Source organism: Prionailurus viverrinus, chromosome D4 (genome assembly GCF_022837055.1).
Source record: "Prionailurus viverrinus isolate Anna chromosome D4, UM_Priviv_1.0, whole genome shotgun sequence".
NCBI classification, from domain to species: domain Eukaryota; kingdom Metazoa; phylum Chordata; class Mammalia; order Carnivora; family Felidae; genus Prionailurus; species Prionailurus viverrinus.
This window is the reverse complement of record NC_062573.1, coordinates 19,792,590-19,809,799: the sequence shown is the minus strand read 5'-3', so window position 1 is coordinate 19,809,799 and position 17,210 is coordinate 19,792,590. Positions and strand designations below refer to the sequence as shown.

General features: G+C 41.2%; 1 protein-coding gene across 15 annotated transcripts in view; it reads left to right on the top strand.

Annotated features, from left to right (window-relative positions):
* Positions 1–4,161: 4,161 nt before the first annotated feature.
* Positions 4,162–17,210, top strand: part of ZNF462 (zinc finger protein 462) — a 145,015-nt gene continuing 131,966 nt past the window's right edge. For 13 of the 15 annotated variants that reach the window (XR_007146152.1, XR_007146153.1, XR_007146154.1 and 10 more), the window contains exon 1: positions 13,593–13,842. The gene's annotated coding sequence lies outside the window, so the exon portion shown is untranslated. Of the gene's footprint in view, positions 4,174–13,592; positions 13,843–14,706; positions 15,351–15,406; positions 16,040–17,210 lie in introns of those variants that run through there. The other 2 variants (XM_047829384.1, XM_047829383.1) reach the window with 2 other exon arrangements.

The following is a 17,210-nucleotide window of genomic DNA, read 5'->3' as shown; positions in this document are numbered from 1 at the left end:
TTCTTCTTTTAGTTTCTTTCACTGCACTGATTTTCTCATTTCTCATTCCTTCATGAATTTTGAAGTCACTGATCTAACACCTTAACTACTTAGTGAGATGAAAGAAAGTTGAACAGTGAACCATCATATAAGATGTTAGAATCCTTAATCTAACTATATTAAGAAAAAGCTGATGTAAAGTTGTGACGATTGGTAACCCAATAATGTGTCTATAATTTTGTAAAATGATAAAACCATCATTCGGGGTCAAAGGTTGAAAACAATAACCTATGTGAGGAATTTGGACTAAGTTAATATTACATATATGTGTGTAAATTACTACTTATATATGTATAAATTACATATAAATGTATACACATTTGTGTATAAATACAATATACATATTACATTAATGCCTCTGTATATGTATAAATGTATACATATATAAATTATTACATGTTATATAAATTTATACATATATAAATTATTACATGTTATATAAATTTATACATATATAAATTATTACATGTTATATAAATTTATACATATATATAAATTACTACTTCTATATAGGGTGATAGAGAGAAATTCTTCTCAAATAGTTAGTAAAACTTAAACAGTATTGAGATCTTTTCCAGTTTAAAGGGATAAACCTGATAATAAAAGAATAAATAAGAACCAAGAATAAAACTGACCCATGTTTGCTAAAGTAGACAGATAAATGGAAATAAATGGGGAGTACAGAAAGTTACATACAAAACTATAGTGTGTGATGAATGTAACCTTTCAATTACGAATGTAACCTTTCAATTACGTGGGCAAAGAAAAAGTGTTTAGCAATGCTGTGGCAATTAGTTAATAATTTGGGAAACAGTTGTTTGATTCCTACCTCATCATCTACTAAAATAAATACTACATAGATTGTGCAACTAAATGTGAAAATGAAAATCTTGAAATTTGTGGGAAAAAAACACCCATGTAGGTAAATAGTTGTCCTATTAGGAGTTTTGAAGGCTTTTCTAATATTATACCAATGATAGAAAGCCTAAAAAAAATGAGTGATAAATTTGAACACAAAATATTTTAACTTCAATATATTAAAAAGCAATATTATCAAAGTTAAAATAAAAAAACTAAGAAAAATATTTTATTCCATATTAAAAGGGGTTAATATCCTCAATGTATAAAGTGACATCACAAGTCATTGTAAAGACATAGACACACAATCATAACAATAAAAAATAAGCAAAGGATATAAATTATTGAATCACAAAGGGAAAAATACAGAGGGAAGAGTTAATAGCAGTTCTTTCTGTATTTTCAGACTAGATATTATCTTATTTTTTCTTTCCTTTAACTTTACTGTATTTGCTAAGCTTGCTACAACACATACCACTTTTATAATCAGGAAATATAAATATAGATATATCAAGAAATATATAGGTATACATTATGCAAAAAAACAAAAAACGTATAACTATGTTATATTGGGAGTTTAATACTTTACTATGAGGAATGATGTTGCTATCTGGAATCAGAATTCCTGAGTTCAAGTCCCAGGACTCATTGAATGATTTTCAGTGAGTCACTGAATTACTTTGAACCTTGGCTTCTCCAAATATAAAAACAAAAGAAATAAACTTCCTGTCATAAATTGTTGTGAGGAATAGATTTTTAAGATGTATGTAATAAATGCTTTGTGAGGATCATTTACAGATGTCAGACATTCCCATTACTAATCCAGTGTGTTAAGGCTTTTCCCAGCCTCCAGACAAGTACCTTCTCTGTGCATCTTCTCTTATAAGTACCAAAGCCCTGGAGCACCTAGCTGGCATGACTCTAGATCTCAGGGTCATGAGTTCGAGTCCCATGCTGAGGGTAGAGATTACTTAAATAAATAAATAAATTACACACACACACACACACACACACACACACAATATACATATATGTTTAAACACCATATCCCTTTGCCTGATGAGGGTTTAGGTTCCTGAGTTGCTGAGGTGACAGCTGGACATGTCTTGGATTTTGCAATCTCCTCAGTGAATGGGACAGGAGCATCTTCTAGGGCCTGGCTACAGGTTCTAGGCAGATGAAACACTAATAACAATCACTGTTGCTTTTCTTGTTCCATGTCATATGCTTTACCATTCAGTTCTAGTACCCACAGAGCTAATTCAGTTACCAAATCGATACTATAATTTCATGTTTATGACCTTTAAAAAGTCTCTACTATTCAAATTCAGTCCTCTGCCATAAGTCAGATGAGCACACTGGCCAATATCCTTTTTCAGCAATAGGAATAAGTCCTTTATGAATGCTGCATGATACAAAGGGAATGAAAAAGGATCAGAAGAATCAACTTTTCTTTCATATGATCCCTGATATGCAGAACAGTGCTGATTCTCCATTTATATCTCTATGCAAAAAAAAAAAAGCAAAATTATAATTTTCCAGGTGAAAAGTCTTATGCCTCCTTATCTATTTTTTTTCTTTCTGATTCTAAGCCTATAAAAACCCTTTTAGATTGAAAGATGAGAAGGAAAAATGAAGAAAAACCCTAAACATTCTCAAGGAACAGAAGATGTTGATATATGGATAACATAATTAACTTCTCTGCTAATCCTCTGAGATTACAAAGAAGATGAAATGGACTGAAAGTCATCAAAATAATTTAGAGAAAGTATAAAAATTATTTATTGGTTGACTAAGCTGTTAATTACTGCTGGTTGTATAAAAGTATAAAATCTCCTTTCTGGGAAAGCTTATGAAGGAAAGGAAGGAGAGAGAGAGAGAGGCAGAGAAGAAGGGACAGAGAAAAGAAGAAAACTGACTTTTAAGTTCAATACCAATTCCAGGAAATCTCTTTTGCTAGCATAGGCAAATCGGATGTAGTAGAAAGTACCATGAAGAGGAATTGAGTAGGTGTGGATCTTCAATAACTTTGGTATATAATCCTGGGCATTTTTTTGTGAGACTATTTTCTCATCTGGACTAGATCAATGGTTTTCATACAGTGCTCCAGCAGAACATTGCTGATCCAGAAGGTAGACCAGTGAACAGTTGTAGTCTCTATACAATGTACAAAAAAAAAAAAAAAAAAAAAGAAGGGAAATAAAGTTCCCCCTTTGCTGCAGTTTATTTATTTATATTTACTATAACAGTTCCCATACTGTATGAATTTTTCTGAACATATACAATTGTTTCTTGGATTGAAATATCAATAAAGAAAATTTTCTTGATTTTAAGATTTTCTCTTCCATTTTTAAAAATCCTTTGGCATTACTGCCACATGTCTGGTAGCTGAGTTCTAGCAAATAAAGTGAACTAACAAGCAGCAATAGTAATAGGAGAACTTAGGTACAATTAATCTACTTGGGTTTTTTGTTTTTAATTATTGATTTTTTTTATTAAAAAAATTTTTTTAATGTTTATTTATTTCTGAGACAGAGAGAGACAGAGCACGAACGGCGGAGAGTCCGAGAGAGAGGGAGACACAGAATCCAAAGCAGGCTCCAGGCTCTGAGCAGTCAGCACAGAGCCCGACACAGGGCTTGAACTCACAGACTGTGAGATCATGACCTGAGCTGATGTCGGACGCTTAACCGATTGAGCCACCCAGGTGCCCCAATTATTGTTGATTTTTAAATTTGTTTAAATAGTAATGGATTGGTTTTCGTCCGGGCTGCATATTTTGATATTGAATTTCTAGACTAGAGACCTGTCTTTTGACTCCAAATTTAGAGGTTTTCCTTCATTTTTGCCATGTAACAGTGAAGCTCTGAGGAATTGGAGCATATTAGCTTATACTTAACAACTCCCATGTTCTTTATATACATTTAAAAAAATCTTCATAGCAATCTTATACATATTTAATTGTTCTTCTTTTACAGATGTAGAAACTAATGTCTGGAGTCCAAGATCATCACTATTAAGAGCAGGAGCTGGAAACCAGTGAGTCTATGTGCATTGCTGGATTTGGTTTTTTTATTCTGAATGTTAAATCAATAAATACTCAGATAAAGCATGCTCCTTGGAATGAGCAGATTTTCAGGATAAACATTAGAAGGATACTAAAAAGTAAAGTTGTTCTGCATTTTAGACACTTAAAAAAGACATAGCTTTTGTGAAACATTGTTCTTAGCAACTTGCTGAGAAATCAAACCTCCACTTTAGTAAATAAGAGAGAGTGTGTGTAGATTTCACCTTATGGCGAAAGGGCAACTAATATGAAATCTACAAGGGGTCAGTCAAGGGTTAGTGGTTAGTGGATGAAAAGTGAAGTCAATTTGGTGCTGGCAGTTATACCTAAAATCTGTACTAGATGTATTGAACTCTTAATTAAAAGCTGTTTAGGAAATCAAATTAATATATGCAAGGATTTAAGTGTGTATGTTTTAAAATAATGATTAATAAAAACTTACGATTAAAATGTCTTTTAGACATTAGACAAACATTTGGTTTGGTCAATCATTACGATGTAAGAAATTCTGTGCTGGCAAAATTCACTTGCAAGTTCTCAATTTTTTTTTTCTTTTTTTTAAATAGCATTTTTTAAATGTTTTTCTTTATTTTTGAGACATAGAGAGTGTGAATGGGAAAGGGGCAGAGAGAGGGAGACAGAGGATCCGAAGCAGGCTCTATGCTGACAGCAGAAAGTCCCATGAGGGGCTAGAACTCACAAACCATGAGATCATGACCTGAGCAAAAGTTGGAGACTTAACTAACTGACTGAGTCACCCAGGTGCCCCTCAGTTTTTTTCTAATGACAAAAAAGATACATTGATTGTAGAAATGTTTAAAAATCTGAGAAGCCACAGTGAAAAAAAAAATATACCCATTATTATATCACCTTGAAAAATTACATCACTTGGAAAAAACTATTAACACTTTCATTGTACTTTCCTAATTATTTTTCAATGCCTCACTACACACACACACACACACACACACACGTACAAATGTGGAATAATGCTACATCTATTGTTTTGAAATCTGGTTTTCCCTTATCAAAGATCATGTAAATATTTCAATGTTATTAATATTAATTATATTAATATTTCTTATAGAATTTGATAGCTATATATATGTTTTCTGTTACATAAGTGAACATATTTTCTTTAAACAATCACTTTTTGAGTATTAATGCCACAATAAGCCTCCTTGTATATAAATTTTTGATGATAGTCATGAATGATTAGGTCAATTTCTAAAAGTTAAATTTCTGGGTTAAAGACTTTTAATATATCCAGAAAGATTGAAACTTGTCATAGTCCCACCGAGAACTAGAGGATCTATTTTTCCATATCCTCAACAACTGGGAATTCTATATACTGTTCACAATTAGTAAATGTAAATACACACACACACACACACACACACACACACACAGTATATGTATCTGCCAACTTGTAGGTATAAAAGAATATCACTGCTTTCATTTTCATAACTGATGAAGTTGAACTTTATTCATATTAGCCACTAGTGACTTTATTTGATAATGTTTGGTAATATTTTGAGATTTAGTGGAATTCCAGATTTCAAAATACAAGAGTAGAAGTTAGGAGACCTAAATTTCAGTTTTCTTTACACCATTAGCTTTGGAAGACCTTAGGTTAAATTATTCAATCTCTCTGGTCCTAAATTTCCTTTTGTATGTAAAATTTACTCAAAATACCCACTCAGATCTTCTAATTGTCCCTGTGAAAGCAAATTGTATTACTTTTATGAAAAAACAGTTACTGTATCACTCTTTTATTAACAGACGCATAAAAGGAGGTTCTATCATTCAACTTTGAAATGTTTTTAGGGGCACCTGGGCGGCTCCGTCAGTTAAGCGTCTGACTCTTGATCTGGGCTCAGGTCATGATCTCACACAGGTCATGATCCCACGGGAGCCCCTACATTGGGCTCTGTGCTGACAGTGTGGAGCCCGCTTGGGATTCTGTCTGTCTGTTTCTCTCTCTCTCCCCCTTCCCTGCTTGCACTCTCTTTCTCTCAAAAATAAATAAATTAAAAAAAAATGTTTTTAAATACTGAAGCGCCTGCGTGGCTCAATTGTTTTAAGTGGCCAACTTCAGCTCAGGTCAAAATCTCAGGGTTCGTGTGTTCGAGCCCTGCATCAGGCTCTCTGCTGTAATCACAGAGCCAGCTTTGGATCCTTTGTCCTCTCTCTCTGCCCTCCCCCTGCTTGCAAGAGTAAATAAAAACATTAAAAAAAAGAATATCCTTAAAAATTTTTTTTAAATACTTAAACAGCTAATTGACAATTCAATTCAAGCAAACCAGTCAACTCCATAGCAGTATATATGTGTGTATATATGTATATACACATATGTATATGTGGTTTATATATAATTGTACAACATATAGCTTATATATAAGGTCTACATTTTCTAAATTTTTTATGAGAAGTCATTTTAATATTGGCACATTGGTATATTTCCTTTCAAGGTGATTTGCATGAGTGTGTGTTTTACCAAAAAATAATCAGTGATCATAATTTTGTATCTAGGCCTTTCACCTAGCAGGAGATCATTTTTCTATTTAATTACAAAATCTTCCTAACAATTTTAAGCTGCCTAACATATCATAGTGGGGATATATTCTTATTTACTTTACCATTCCTCTTTTCTTAATGACAAATTATTTCAGTTACTTACTTTACCTGTACTTTTTTTTTTTTTTTTTTTTTTTGGTATACGTTTTTTCTACATTTCTGAATGATTCCCTAGGGTGGATTCTAAAAGGAGGAATATAGAGGACAAAAAATGTGATCATTTTAGGACTTTAAATATATATTGTTAATTGTGCTAAAACGACTTTTACTAATTTTTAATTCCTACCTACCAGTAATATAAAATAGGAGGGCTTAACTTGGGGGTATACTGGCCACCACTAGACCACACGATCTTTTATTTTTCACTTTTTAAATTATAAAAGTGATTCATGTTTGTACACACAAAAATAGCTCAAACAACATTTTCTTTTCCATTTCTCTCACCCTTTGCCATTAACAGTTTGGCATGTATACCATCAGACTGTTTTAATCCAAAAATTTTTTTGTTACTTTAATTTTAATAATATATTTACTTTGAAATGTACTAAAAATGTATGTAAAAAATAGCCTATTAGACCTGTGGTATCGTGGGTATTATTGCGTGTGAGAACGCAAAATTATTTTTAAAGTTGATTTAAAAATAATATATACTAAGTAAATAACATGGCAACAAGTCAAAAAAAGTCTTGAAAGTGATATGAGAATGACAACTTTAGGGAAATGCCATAGAGGCATAGCTCCTAGAGCTGATTGCCTCTGACCAACTCTGTGGTCCGACCAAGTCATGTCCCCTCTCTGAGCTTTAGTTTCAGTGCAAGTAGCAGGAATCTGGAAATACTGGTCTTTCTGCTAGAAAGGGATGCCTCAACAAGTGGGCAATCTTTCAGTTGAATCTTTCTTCTTAATTTTGGTTAATATAATCATAGTTGAGCTAAGGTTGCTCTTTCCTAAAACGATCTTCTCTATTTGGGCCCCTGGGTGGCTCAGTCATTTCAGCGTCTGGTCATGATCTCTGCTCAGGTCATGATCTCGTGGTTCCTGAGCTCCAGCCCTGTCAGTCTCTGCAATGACCGTGCCAAGCCTGCTTGGGATTCTTTCTTTCCCTCTCCCCTACTCAAGTGCGCTCTCTCTCTCTCTCTCTCTCAATAAACAATAAAAAAAAATCTTCTCTATTAAGAAATTTATGTAAAATTATGAGTTAGGCAGGACATTGGCTTTCTTTTTTTTTTAATGTTTATTTATTTTGAGGGAGAGAGAGAGAGAGAGAGAGAGAGAGAGAGAGAGAGAGAATTTTAAGCAGGCTCCATGCTCAGCACAGAGCCTGTTCTGGGGCTCGATCCTGTGCCTGTGGACATCATGACCTGAGCTGAAATCAAGAGTTGGACACTTAACCAACTGAGTCACCCAGATGCCCCAACATTGGCTGTATTTCTAAAAATTTTTTTCCTCTCTCTTTTTAAAAGTTTATTTATTTATTTTGAGAGAGAGAGAGAGAGGGAGAGAGCGCAAGCAGGTAAGGGGCAGAGAGAGAGAGAGAGAGAGAGTCCCAAGCAGGCTCTGCTCTGATCAGAGCCTGACACGGGGTTAGATCTCACAAACTGTGAGATCTCACAAAGCTGAGCCAAAATCAAGAGTCAGATGCTTAATCAACTGAGCCACCCAGGTGCCCCAGGGCATTGACTTTCAAATGAATGCCCAAATTTTATTTTAACAAAATATTACTTCTCAATAACTCCATAGTAGGAACAGAAATGCTCAAGTTAATCATAGTCTCTCCAAATTGGCTAAATTCCTGTATTGTTTTTGAGAAAGTAAAATAAAAAACCAAAACTAACTAGAGTTCGATAACCAAGTAGTGTAATTTTAAAGCCAGTGGTTCAACAAGTAGATCATGCATTGCAATTCTAACCTATCTTCTCTTGATCGTCTTTACATCCCTAACATTCAGCTCTGTGTATAGCATATTGTAGCTGGTAAACTGAATGATATTACACATGAATGTTTCATATTACAGTAACTAGTTTGATAGAACTGTAAATGTAACTTGTACCTATGGGAGAGAGACTTTTTTGGAGGGAATTTTAGAACATTGCTATTGAAACATCCTCTTTGGTATCCAAAGGTATACATAGACAGATTCATATGGATTAAGTTTAATATGTTATTGCCATTTCTCTCCCTTTGAGAGCTGTTCAGAATCATGACTCACCTACTCTGTGTTCTTATAGTCACTTCTCCTTAGGCATGGGCACTAGTTAACTAGTTACATATATCTGAATATGGTTTTATGAGAATATATTGATTTTTCTGTAAGAGATCAGAAAGAAAGTGCTAGGGACTTAACTTTCTAGATGTTTGGAGGGTCCATAATTACTGAATTTGAACTTTTCAAAAAAACTTTAAAGACTGAGCAATTTCCAACAAACGTAAATGACCTCAAGGATTCAGAATAACCCTTTGAAATCATAAACTCAAATAGTAAGTGAAAGACTATATACTGTGCTATGTGGAAAAGGAGTTTTACATAGTTTACATAGAAAATAAGTTCAAGAGGTGTGTCACAATATGGCGAAATGTTTAAAGATGGAATAATTAGGACTTCTGAAAAAGCCATATTCATTTGCCCTTTGTTTTGCGAAAATCATCGGCATGAACAGTTTTCCAGCTGGAATTTAGAAAGTGGGGTTATAAACTGGAATTTTTGTGTGTGTGTAGTTTTCAGTAGGGAGAACTTTTCCTTTCTTTTATGATAGAATGTAAATACTGAAACAATGACAGACAAGAGTGAATAACTCTTGTTTCAGTTGAAATTCTATTTTAATGTAGCCTCTGGACCAACTCTTCCTTCTTTCCATGATTCCTTCCTACAGGTGACAGAACGCCCTCCCCACCCCCCGCCCCCCCTAAACACTTTTCTCTGAGAGATTTGGGTGCCTTCCTACCCTAAACCTTTAAAACCCAAAATGATTTATAGGCTCCCCTATCCTGCTAGAGGTAGGCATGGAAGTGGATTATATTTGCATGGGTCACTTTGATTGCAGGACTCCACTGTTTCTTGAACTAAAATTGCAAGATTTATTATTCTGTTAATGCTCATAAAGTCACTCTTTCGATGAGCCATAATTTCCCTTTATGAGGAGCCTGTATGCCAGTCACCCATGATAAGGGAGAAGAAAATTCAGACTTCCAACATATTCATATTTCCTTGTGAACATTAATAAAGTCTTGAAATCCCATAGGACTCCGGGGCACGATGGCTTGGGATACAGCAACAAAAGGCAAATTTCACGCAGTCAACATGTCCCTCATATTGTTGGCTGTGTGCAAAACCTAAGCTTTTGCATTTTAATGAAAAAAATTTAGAAATTAACCTTCCTGGTGGAGAAGGTACCCCACCAACTAGGCTTGTATTATCTTTGTGAAAATTCGTAAGGAATGACATAACAAGAGGTGCGAACTTTCTCCTGTTATCTTAATGGTCTGCTAATGGCAAAGCATAATTACAGTTACTTAAGTGCCAACTTTATCAAGGTTTTCACTAAAACCTTCAGCCCCAGCGCTTTCCTTGACTGACCTAGCTTTTATTTAATCCAGCTGTTTTACTATCATTCGAAAGAAAGCTGCCCCCAATGACAACAAAAAGCCTAATCCCCAACCATGTTAAATTTCTTTCTGTTATATTTCAGTTAGATAGTTAAGGCACTTGTGACTCCAAAAAAGTCGAAAGAAATTGTGTGTGGCATCATTAATTGAAAATTTAGCCTTTCCACATTCAAACAGCAGGGCTTTGCAGGAGTTTTGCAACAGTCGCCTCACGGCTTTGGGAAGTCAATTTGCTTCTAAACCAGAAGATGGTCTTCCAAAGGCTGTCCTGTATTTGGAATGGGAACTTAGCCTTTGTACCTTTCCCCCAATGTACCCACAGGAGAAGCCCGAAAGCCACCCATCGGTCTCTGGATCTCCTCGCTGCCTTTGTCCCTTCTAGACGTGGAGGCTTGGAGAGGAGGTTTAGTTTCCAAGGATTGGAGCGTTTGAAGGGCGGGGCCATCTCCAAGTCCATCTCCCCTTTTTGTCCTCTTCTCCTGGGACGGGAGGGAGGAGCCAGGTCCCCCCACGGCCGGTTCGGGAGCTCTCTGTCTCGGTCGCTGGAGGTGAGTCTGAAAGGGCGGCAGCCCGTTTAATTGTAGCGCAGGTTAATTTCTCGAGTTCACCGCAGTCGGTCAGCCAGCCGCTTCCCGGGTCTTTGCCAAGTGGGTTTATGAGGTCTGAGGCGTGTTGGGGCGCGCTCACATTCTCGCAAAAGGCTCCTCCCCAGGGCTCATTCCCCGACTGCGGGCAGCCCTTCGGTGCCCCAGGAGCCTTGGATTTCCTCTGACCTCGGCCGCTTCCTCCTCCCTCCCCACCGCCTGGTTCCGTGCGCCCCTGCCCCCGGGGAAGGGCGGCCCCCATCTTAGGACTTCCGACCCAAGCCAGCCCAGGAGGTACCTTCACGTCGAGGAAGGTTTTATCACAGCCTCCACAACCGTGCAGTAATAGGGGCTTTCAACCTGAAATACGATTGTTATTTTTCCGGTGCAGGGCTTGACAGAGAAAGTCAGCTTTTTATTAAAGACAAAGAGGTAAATTATCAGCTGGGGCACTGAAGGGACGGCGGAGACCTGGCGCGCTTCCTCTCGTCGCCACGAGGAATTTGTGGGGGAGCGGCTGCTGGCGCTCAGACACCCCTGGGGTCCCGGGGGAGGAGCTCGGGGCAGAAGGACTTCCCCAGGTCCCTCCGGGCACCTGGAAGGGGGGAGTCCTCCCAGTTCTGCACAAAGCCACGGGCATTTCAGTTCTGAGCAGCCTTACCTTCCTCCTCTCTCCTTTCTTCTTTCTCTTCTCTTTCTTTGACTCCAGTCTCCCTTTCGCCTCTGTGCTTTCTCCTCCTTGTTCTCCTCTCCCTACTTTTTCTCGTCCCTCTCCTCGCCCTCCCCCTCCTTTCTTCTCCACCGCACGCGTAGAGTGTCATTTATTTATTTATTTATCACCCGCGCCATCAACACCCTTTTAGGGCTCCCAAGCTTTTCAATGTGAGTGGGAGGAGAAAAGGGCAGGAAGTGTTGACGGCAAGGGGGTGAAATCGTGCCTCTGGGTGAGAGATTCTGCCCCGGAATAAACGATTGGGGAAAATCTTGGAAAATGCGGATTCGGATCTGTTTATGAAAGCCCGCTATCCGATGGGAACCAACTCCGCGCGCGTCTCCTCCTCCCCTTTATTGTATGGGTTTATGGGTATATCTTCCCGGACTGTTGTTTGGAAGGGGGGGGGGAGGGAGGTAGTATTAAAGAGGACAATCTTGCCCTGGATCTTCGACACCGCGCCTTCTCCACCGGATGCGCGCTCCCCAATGCAAAGGAATCCAGCAACATCCCCCAATTCAGACGCGGACAAAAGAAACTTTAATTAAGGTCTCTGCCCTGCGCGCTGTGTGTTTCTCTCTCCCGATGCTGGTGATGTCCAACTCGGGGATGCGAGAAATAGAAATGGTACAACCAGCCTGTGCCCTTGAACTTCAATTGCTCCTGACTTGCTGTATTGATTTTTTTTTTTATAGTGTAGGCACCCCCCCCCCAATCAAATTAAAGCCTTAGGAGACATTCAACCTGGTGAAGGGTGAGGGGGAACCCATTCCTTTGCAAAAGAGATAGTTCAGAACGATTTGGGGAAAATTACACTAAATAAAAATTCAAGGTGTGAAAGCTTCATCTTGGTTCTCTTGTCTTCAACACCATGACACCTTATCATTAGAAGCGCTGATTGTTACTTTCCGAGCCTTTAGATGATCAGCCAGAAAGTGCAAACAACGCGGGGCTGGAGGGTGTAAAGTTATTTAAGTAGGCTTTTTTTTTTTTTTTTCCTTTTGGTGCGCCGTCAAAACATTTCACAAGTTAGGAAAATAAAGTGGTGGTTCCGAAGCTCGGAATGATGGGTTCTTTCCCTCCCCCATCCCCCCCTCTCCATATCAGAAAAGAAATAAAATGCACAATGAGCCTTTATTTCGGGGGAGAAGACTTCAAAATACGTGCCAGTAATGGACAATTTGAGCTTTTCACTGGAGATACTCACACCGCAAGCTGGAAAGGGATTAAAAAGCCCCACGTGGTTGATCTGGGTTTAGACTTGCAACCTCTAGTTCCCCATGTATGTTCTTTGCAAAGATTGGCCTCTAGATGGATGCGTGTGAGGGACTCTCTGGGGCCGGGGCTCGGCGCCTCGGGCTGGGCTGATGGTGGGAGAGCTATGAGCGGCCGGGCAGGGTCCTCACTGGGGGCTTCCTCTGCCGGCCAGGGCGGCCGGGCGCCTCCGGGACGCGAGCGCGCACGCCTCAGCCCGGCCGCCGCGCTCCTCGCACCGCCTTCTCCGCAGGTCTTTATTCATCTCATCTCCCTCTTCCCCTTCTCCTCCTCCTTTGCCTCCTTCTCCTCCTCTTCCTCCTCCTCCTCCTCCACCACCACCACCACCTCCTCCTCCTCCTCCGCCGCCGCCGCCGCCGCCGCCGCCGCCACCTCCTCTTGCATCTCACTGGCCTGGCTCTGTGTTGCTCTGAGTGACAAAGACAATGTCCCAGCCTTAACTTTGCAACCACCTTGCCTCCTTCTGGGGTTCGGCGGGGGGGAGGGGGGACAGCAGCCGCAGCCTCAGCATCTCCTCCAGCTTCTCCTTCTGCTCTTCTCCAGCTCTTGGATAATTCTTTCCTTACCCCCCCCCCCCCCACCAGCTCTTTTCCTCATTTCTTTCTTGCTTTCTTTTTTCTTCCCGTCTCCTGCACGTTGTTGTTGTTATTAGAAAGGCTTCGCGCACCCCCTGGTGCTCCGGCGTTTTGTGTGGCAGGAGAAGATTGTCTTCCTTCTCTCTTTCTGTCTTGCTTTCTCTCTCCCTCTGGTTGCTCATTATTCAGAGAGAGACACAGAGGGAGGGAGAGAGAGAGCGCGCGAGGGAGAGGGAGGAGAGGAGAGAGAAGAGAGAGGGGAGAGAGAGAGAGAGAGAGAGAGAGTGAGAGGGAGAGGGAGGGAGGGAGAGAGAGGGAGAGGGAGAGAGAGACGGATATCTCAGGTCATCTGCAGCTGCAGCGAGTCTGAGGAGCCGAGGAAGGCAGGGAAGATGGCGATCCTCCATTGCTGAGACCCGGCAGAAGCACATGAGACTCCCAAACAACTTCCACAACAATAACCCGAGCAGGAAGAGGAGAAAGAGAAAGAGGATAAGGAGGCGGTGGGGCTGGAGAACCCGAAACACCTCCCGGCGCCGGGACGCTTCTTCTGTAAGTTACTGCAATTAACAACCACCTCGGGGTGGTCCGAGTGCTCCGGGGAGGAGAGCGCGGGGCGGTGGAGGCACAAACGCGCTCATTCATTCGGCCAAGGAGGGTTGGTGGAGCGGGGAGGAGAGGAAGTCCCCTGCATGGACTGGCTGTTGGAAGAGAAGAAGCGAACGAGAAGAGGAGGAGGAGGAGGAGGAGGAGGGGGAGGAGGGAGAGCAGGAGGGGGAGGAGGAAGAAGAGGAGGAGGAGAAGCGAGGGAGGAAGAGGAGGAGGAGAAGGTGGTGGTGGTGGTGGCAGTGGAGGTGGCTGTGCTTTTCCTGCTGGCTGCTCCTTCTGCTGGGGGGAGCGGAGCGCTGTGGCTTAATTAATTTCGTGTAGTTCTATGGAGAGAAGAGAAAATGAAAGATGAGTGAGAAGAGGGCTGGAGGCTTAGGACGGATGCTCCGAGTGTGGGGACAGGAGTAGGGACAGAGAGGGGGGCGGAGGGCGGGAGTCCAGGGGACCAGAGCCGAGAGCCGAGAGCCGGAGGGAGTGAGCGAGGGGCAGAGGAGGGAGCGCTCTGAGCCGCCCCGACCTGAGCGGGTTGACCTCTTTCTTTCTCTGTCCCTCTCCTTCCTTTCCCCCTCTCTGTCTGCCTGTCCCCAAGCCCGATGGCAAAGCCGTGCGGATTGGCACCCCCCTCTTCCTCAGGTATTTGGCTCTCCTCTCTCTCTCTCTCTCTCTCTCTCTCTCTCTCTCTCTCTCCCGAAGTTGGGATGCGGGGTCGGGATGTGTCGGGGGGTGGCTGCTGCCGCTGCTGGTGCTGCTGGTGAGGAGAGAGGCGAGGCGCGGGGGGCACGGGCCGGGTGGGGGGCGCAGGTTCAGGAGCAGCTGAGGAGCTGTCTCCAGGCTGGGGGTTCAGAAGCGTCTGGTGCAGGAGGACAACGGTTTCTGGAGAGGAGAAGCCATTACACACGCTTGGCTCTCTGAGGAAGGGAGAAAAGAAGGCAGGGGCCTGGGGGTCGCCTCACTCCTGGTGCAGTTCCCAGGGGTCTGCCCTCCTTCCAGGCGCGAGGGGAAGCCGCAGCCGCCCCCCATTGGAGCAGCCCCTCTCTTTCCCTTTCTTTATCTCCCTGTCCTCCATTTGCAAGCTGTCTGCTTTGGTTCCAGTCCAGACTCCAAAACACAAAGCTCCTTCTCACGTTCATTCTCCAGGCTTTTCACCATTCCTGAAGGAACCCTCATTTTCTTTTCATTGTAGCTTCTAACCTACAGAGAGGGAGGGAGGCTGCCTGGAGTTCCTTTTATATTCCTCCTCTACCCAAAGGGGGAAAAAAAAAGTTTTATTTTTAAGCACGCGTCTGGGATGGGAAAAGACCAACCAGTTGGGGCTTTCTCCCAGGGCTCCCGGGGGTTGTGTCTGAGTGTCTGTGTTGGTTGTTTGGTTTGCTTTGGTTTTGTTTCTGGAGGTGGCTTGCAGGTTTTTGGAGGAAGCGACTAGTTTGGTTGAGAGCTGGGAACTGAGTCAGGTAAGCCGTGTCATGTTGTAACTCCACCAGAAAATGGAGGAGAGCGGGTTTCCAGGAGACAAAGCTGAGATGAGAAGTGTTTATAAAATTATGGATGTCTCCATTTTGAAGCTCTGTTGGTGATGGCTGGAGGAGGAGGCTTGCCTGCCTACTCCTTCTTTTCCAGGGTGGAATCTTGTGGTGGTTCCTCACCATCTATTCATTATGCGAGGAAATGAGGGACTTGTAAGGGCTGCTCAGATTTTTCTCCCACCAAAGGAGTGCTTTCACAAGTTATTGAGGCGTTTGTTTCCATTTTAAAGTAAACTTTGGAAATTTTTTTTCTTCTTTGGAGTGGACCTGAAGGGTTTTGACCTCCTTCAGGAAAGGCAAGGCAAAACCTTAGACATTTTCCACCGAGGTCTTCCCACAACTTTCAGCTGCTCCAGGTCTCCTGAAAGTCACCAGGAAATGTTATTTCCTCATTGTGAAGATGGTGGTGGCCCTCAGCTGAGATTTTGGAGTTCTGGGGCTTGGTTATCATCATGTTTGGTGCATTGCAAGACTTTATTGTCTGGTTTGGGCTGATTTCTGCAAAAAGGGAAAACAACAGCAACAACAACAACAACAACAAATCCTGCAAGATCTCAGAGGAACTAACTCTAGGACTGACTGACACCAGTTTCTCCAGAGTCCACATTTCTCTTCAGGTTGTTCCATTTGTGTCTAAGGCCTTCTTTTAGTTCCTTTGTTTTCCCCCTTCCCTTTCATTCTGCTCTTTTTTTCTGTGTTCTCAAGTACTGTAAGTCTTCAGAAATATCAGATGTCTTCTTAACAATGTCACTATGGAAACAAATTTTTAAGATATTTTGTCTGTTGAGAAAACCTTGTGTCCAGGTATCTTCACCTTTTTAACTGGGAAGAATTTAGTAGTCTTCTAGGAAGACATTTTGTGAGGATGATTTGAAGGAAGGACCCAGTCCTACCCCAATCCACACACATTGACTGGAGCTCTTCACAGATTAGTTCTAGACAATGTATGTAATTGATCCAAGTAAAGAACAAAATCCTGAAATGCTTGAGGAATTTATAAAAGCCAACCATGGAGATGTTGCTTTACCATTAGGTAAGGTAGCCATCTTGAGGATGAGGGAAGATGTTGGGAGAATTTTAGGTGGACTGTTGATGAGATAGATAGGTGAGGAAGCCTCCACGTTGGAATGAAACCTTGGAGGAGATTCAGAACCAATTAATATATTGTAAGGAGGCTTGATTGGACCTTGTTTTCAACTAAGGGGAAACATAGAAAGGTACCAGCTTCAACAGAAATAAGGAACACATTTGCGAGCGACTCACACCAGCTCTTTTCTTGCTTTGCTTTCTCATTGTGTGTCAGATTTGTGTGTGTGTGTGTGTGTGTGTGTATGTGTGTGTCGAGTTCTTATGTCTCCAGTATTTCTGTGCATATTGAAGTGGTTTTAGATTCCAGATGTAATTATATTCTGTTGAGTAGCTGGTAGCAGTGTCATTCAGTAAAGGCACAGTGCTGTATATGACAACATCACATTTTTCAAACCAAACTGTTGTGTCATTAATTGAGGGTTATTGTTCTTCTGAGGAGTATGAAAGGAAAAGGAGAAATACGTGGTTCTTTAGCTGATAATTGTCCATGGTCAATGAAGTAAAACCCTGTTTTTTTGCAGACGAAGACGTATGGTTTTCAAGATTTTCAGTTGATGTGTGTGCTCATTTAAAAATACTTCTCTTCAGATCTCTGCTTCTTTATTAAAAACCTGGGCTTCTCCCAGAGCACTTGACATATCTTACTTTTTGGAATCATGCCTTTTATTAATCAGTTTTGAATGTTGTCTTTTGATACCA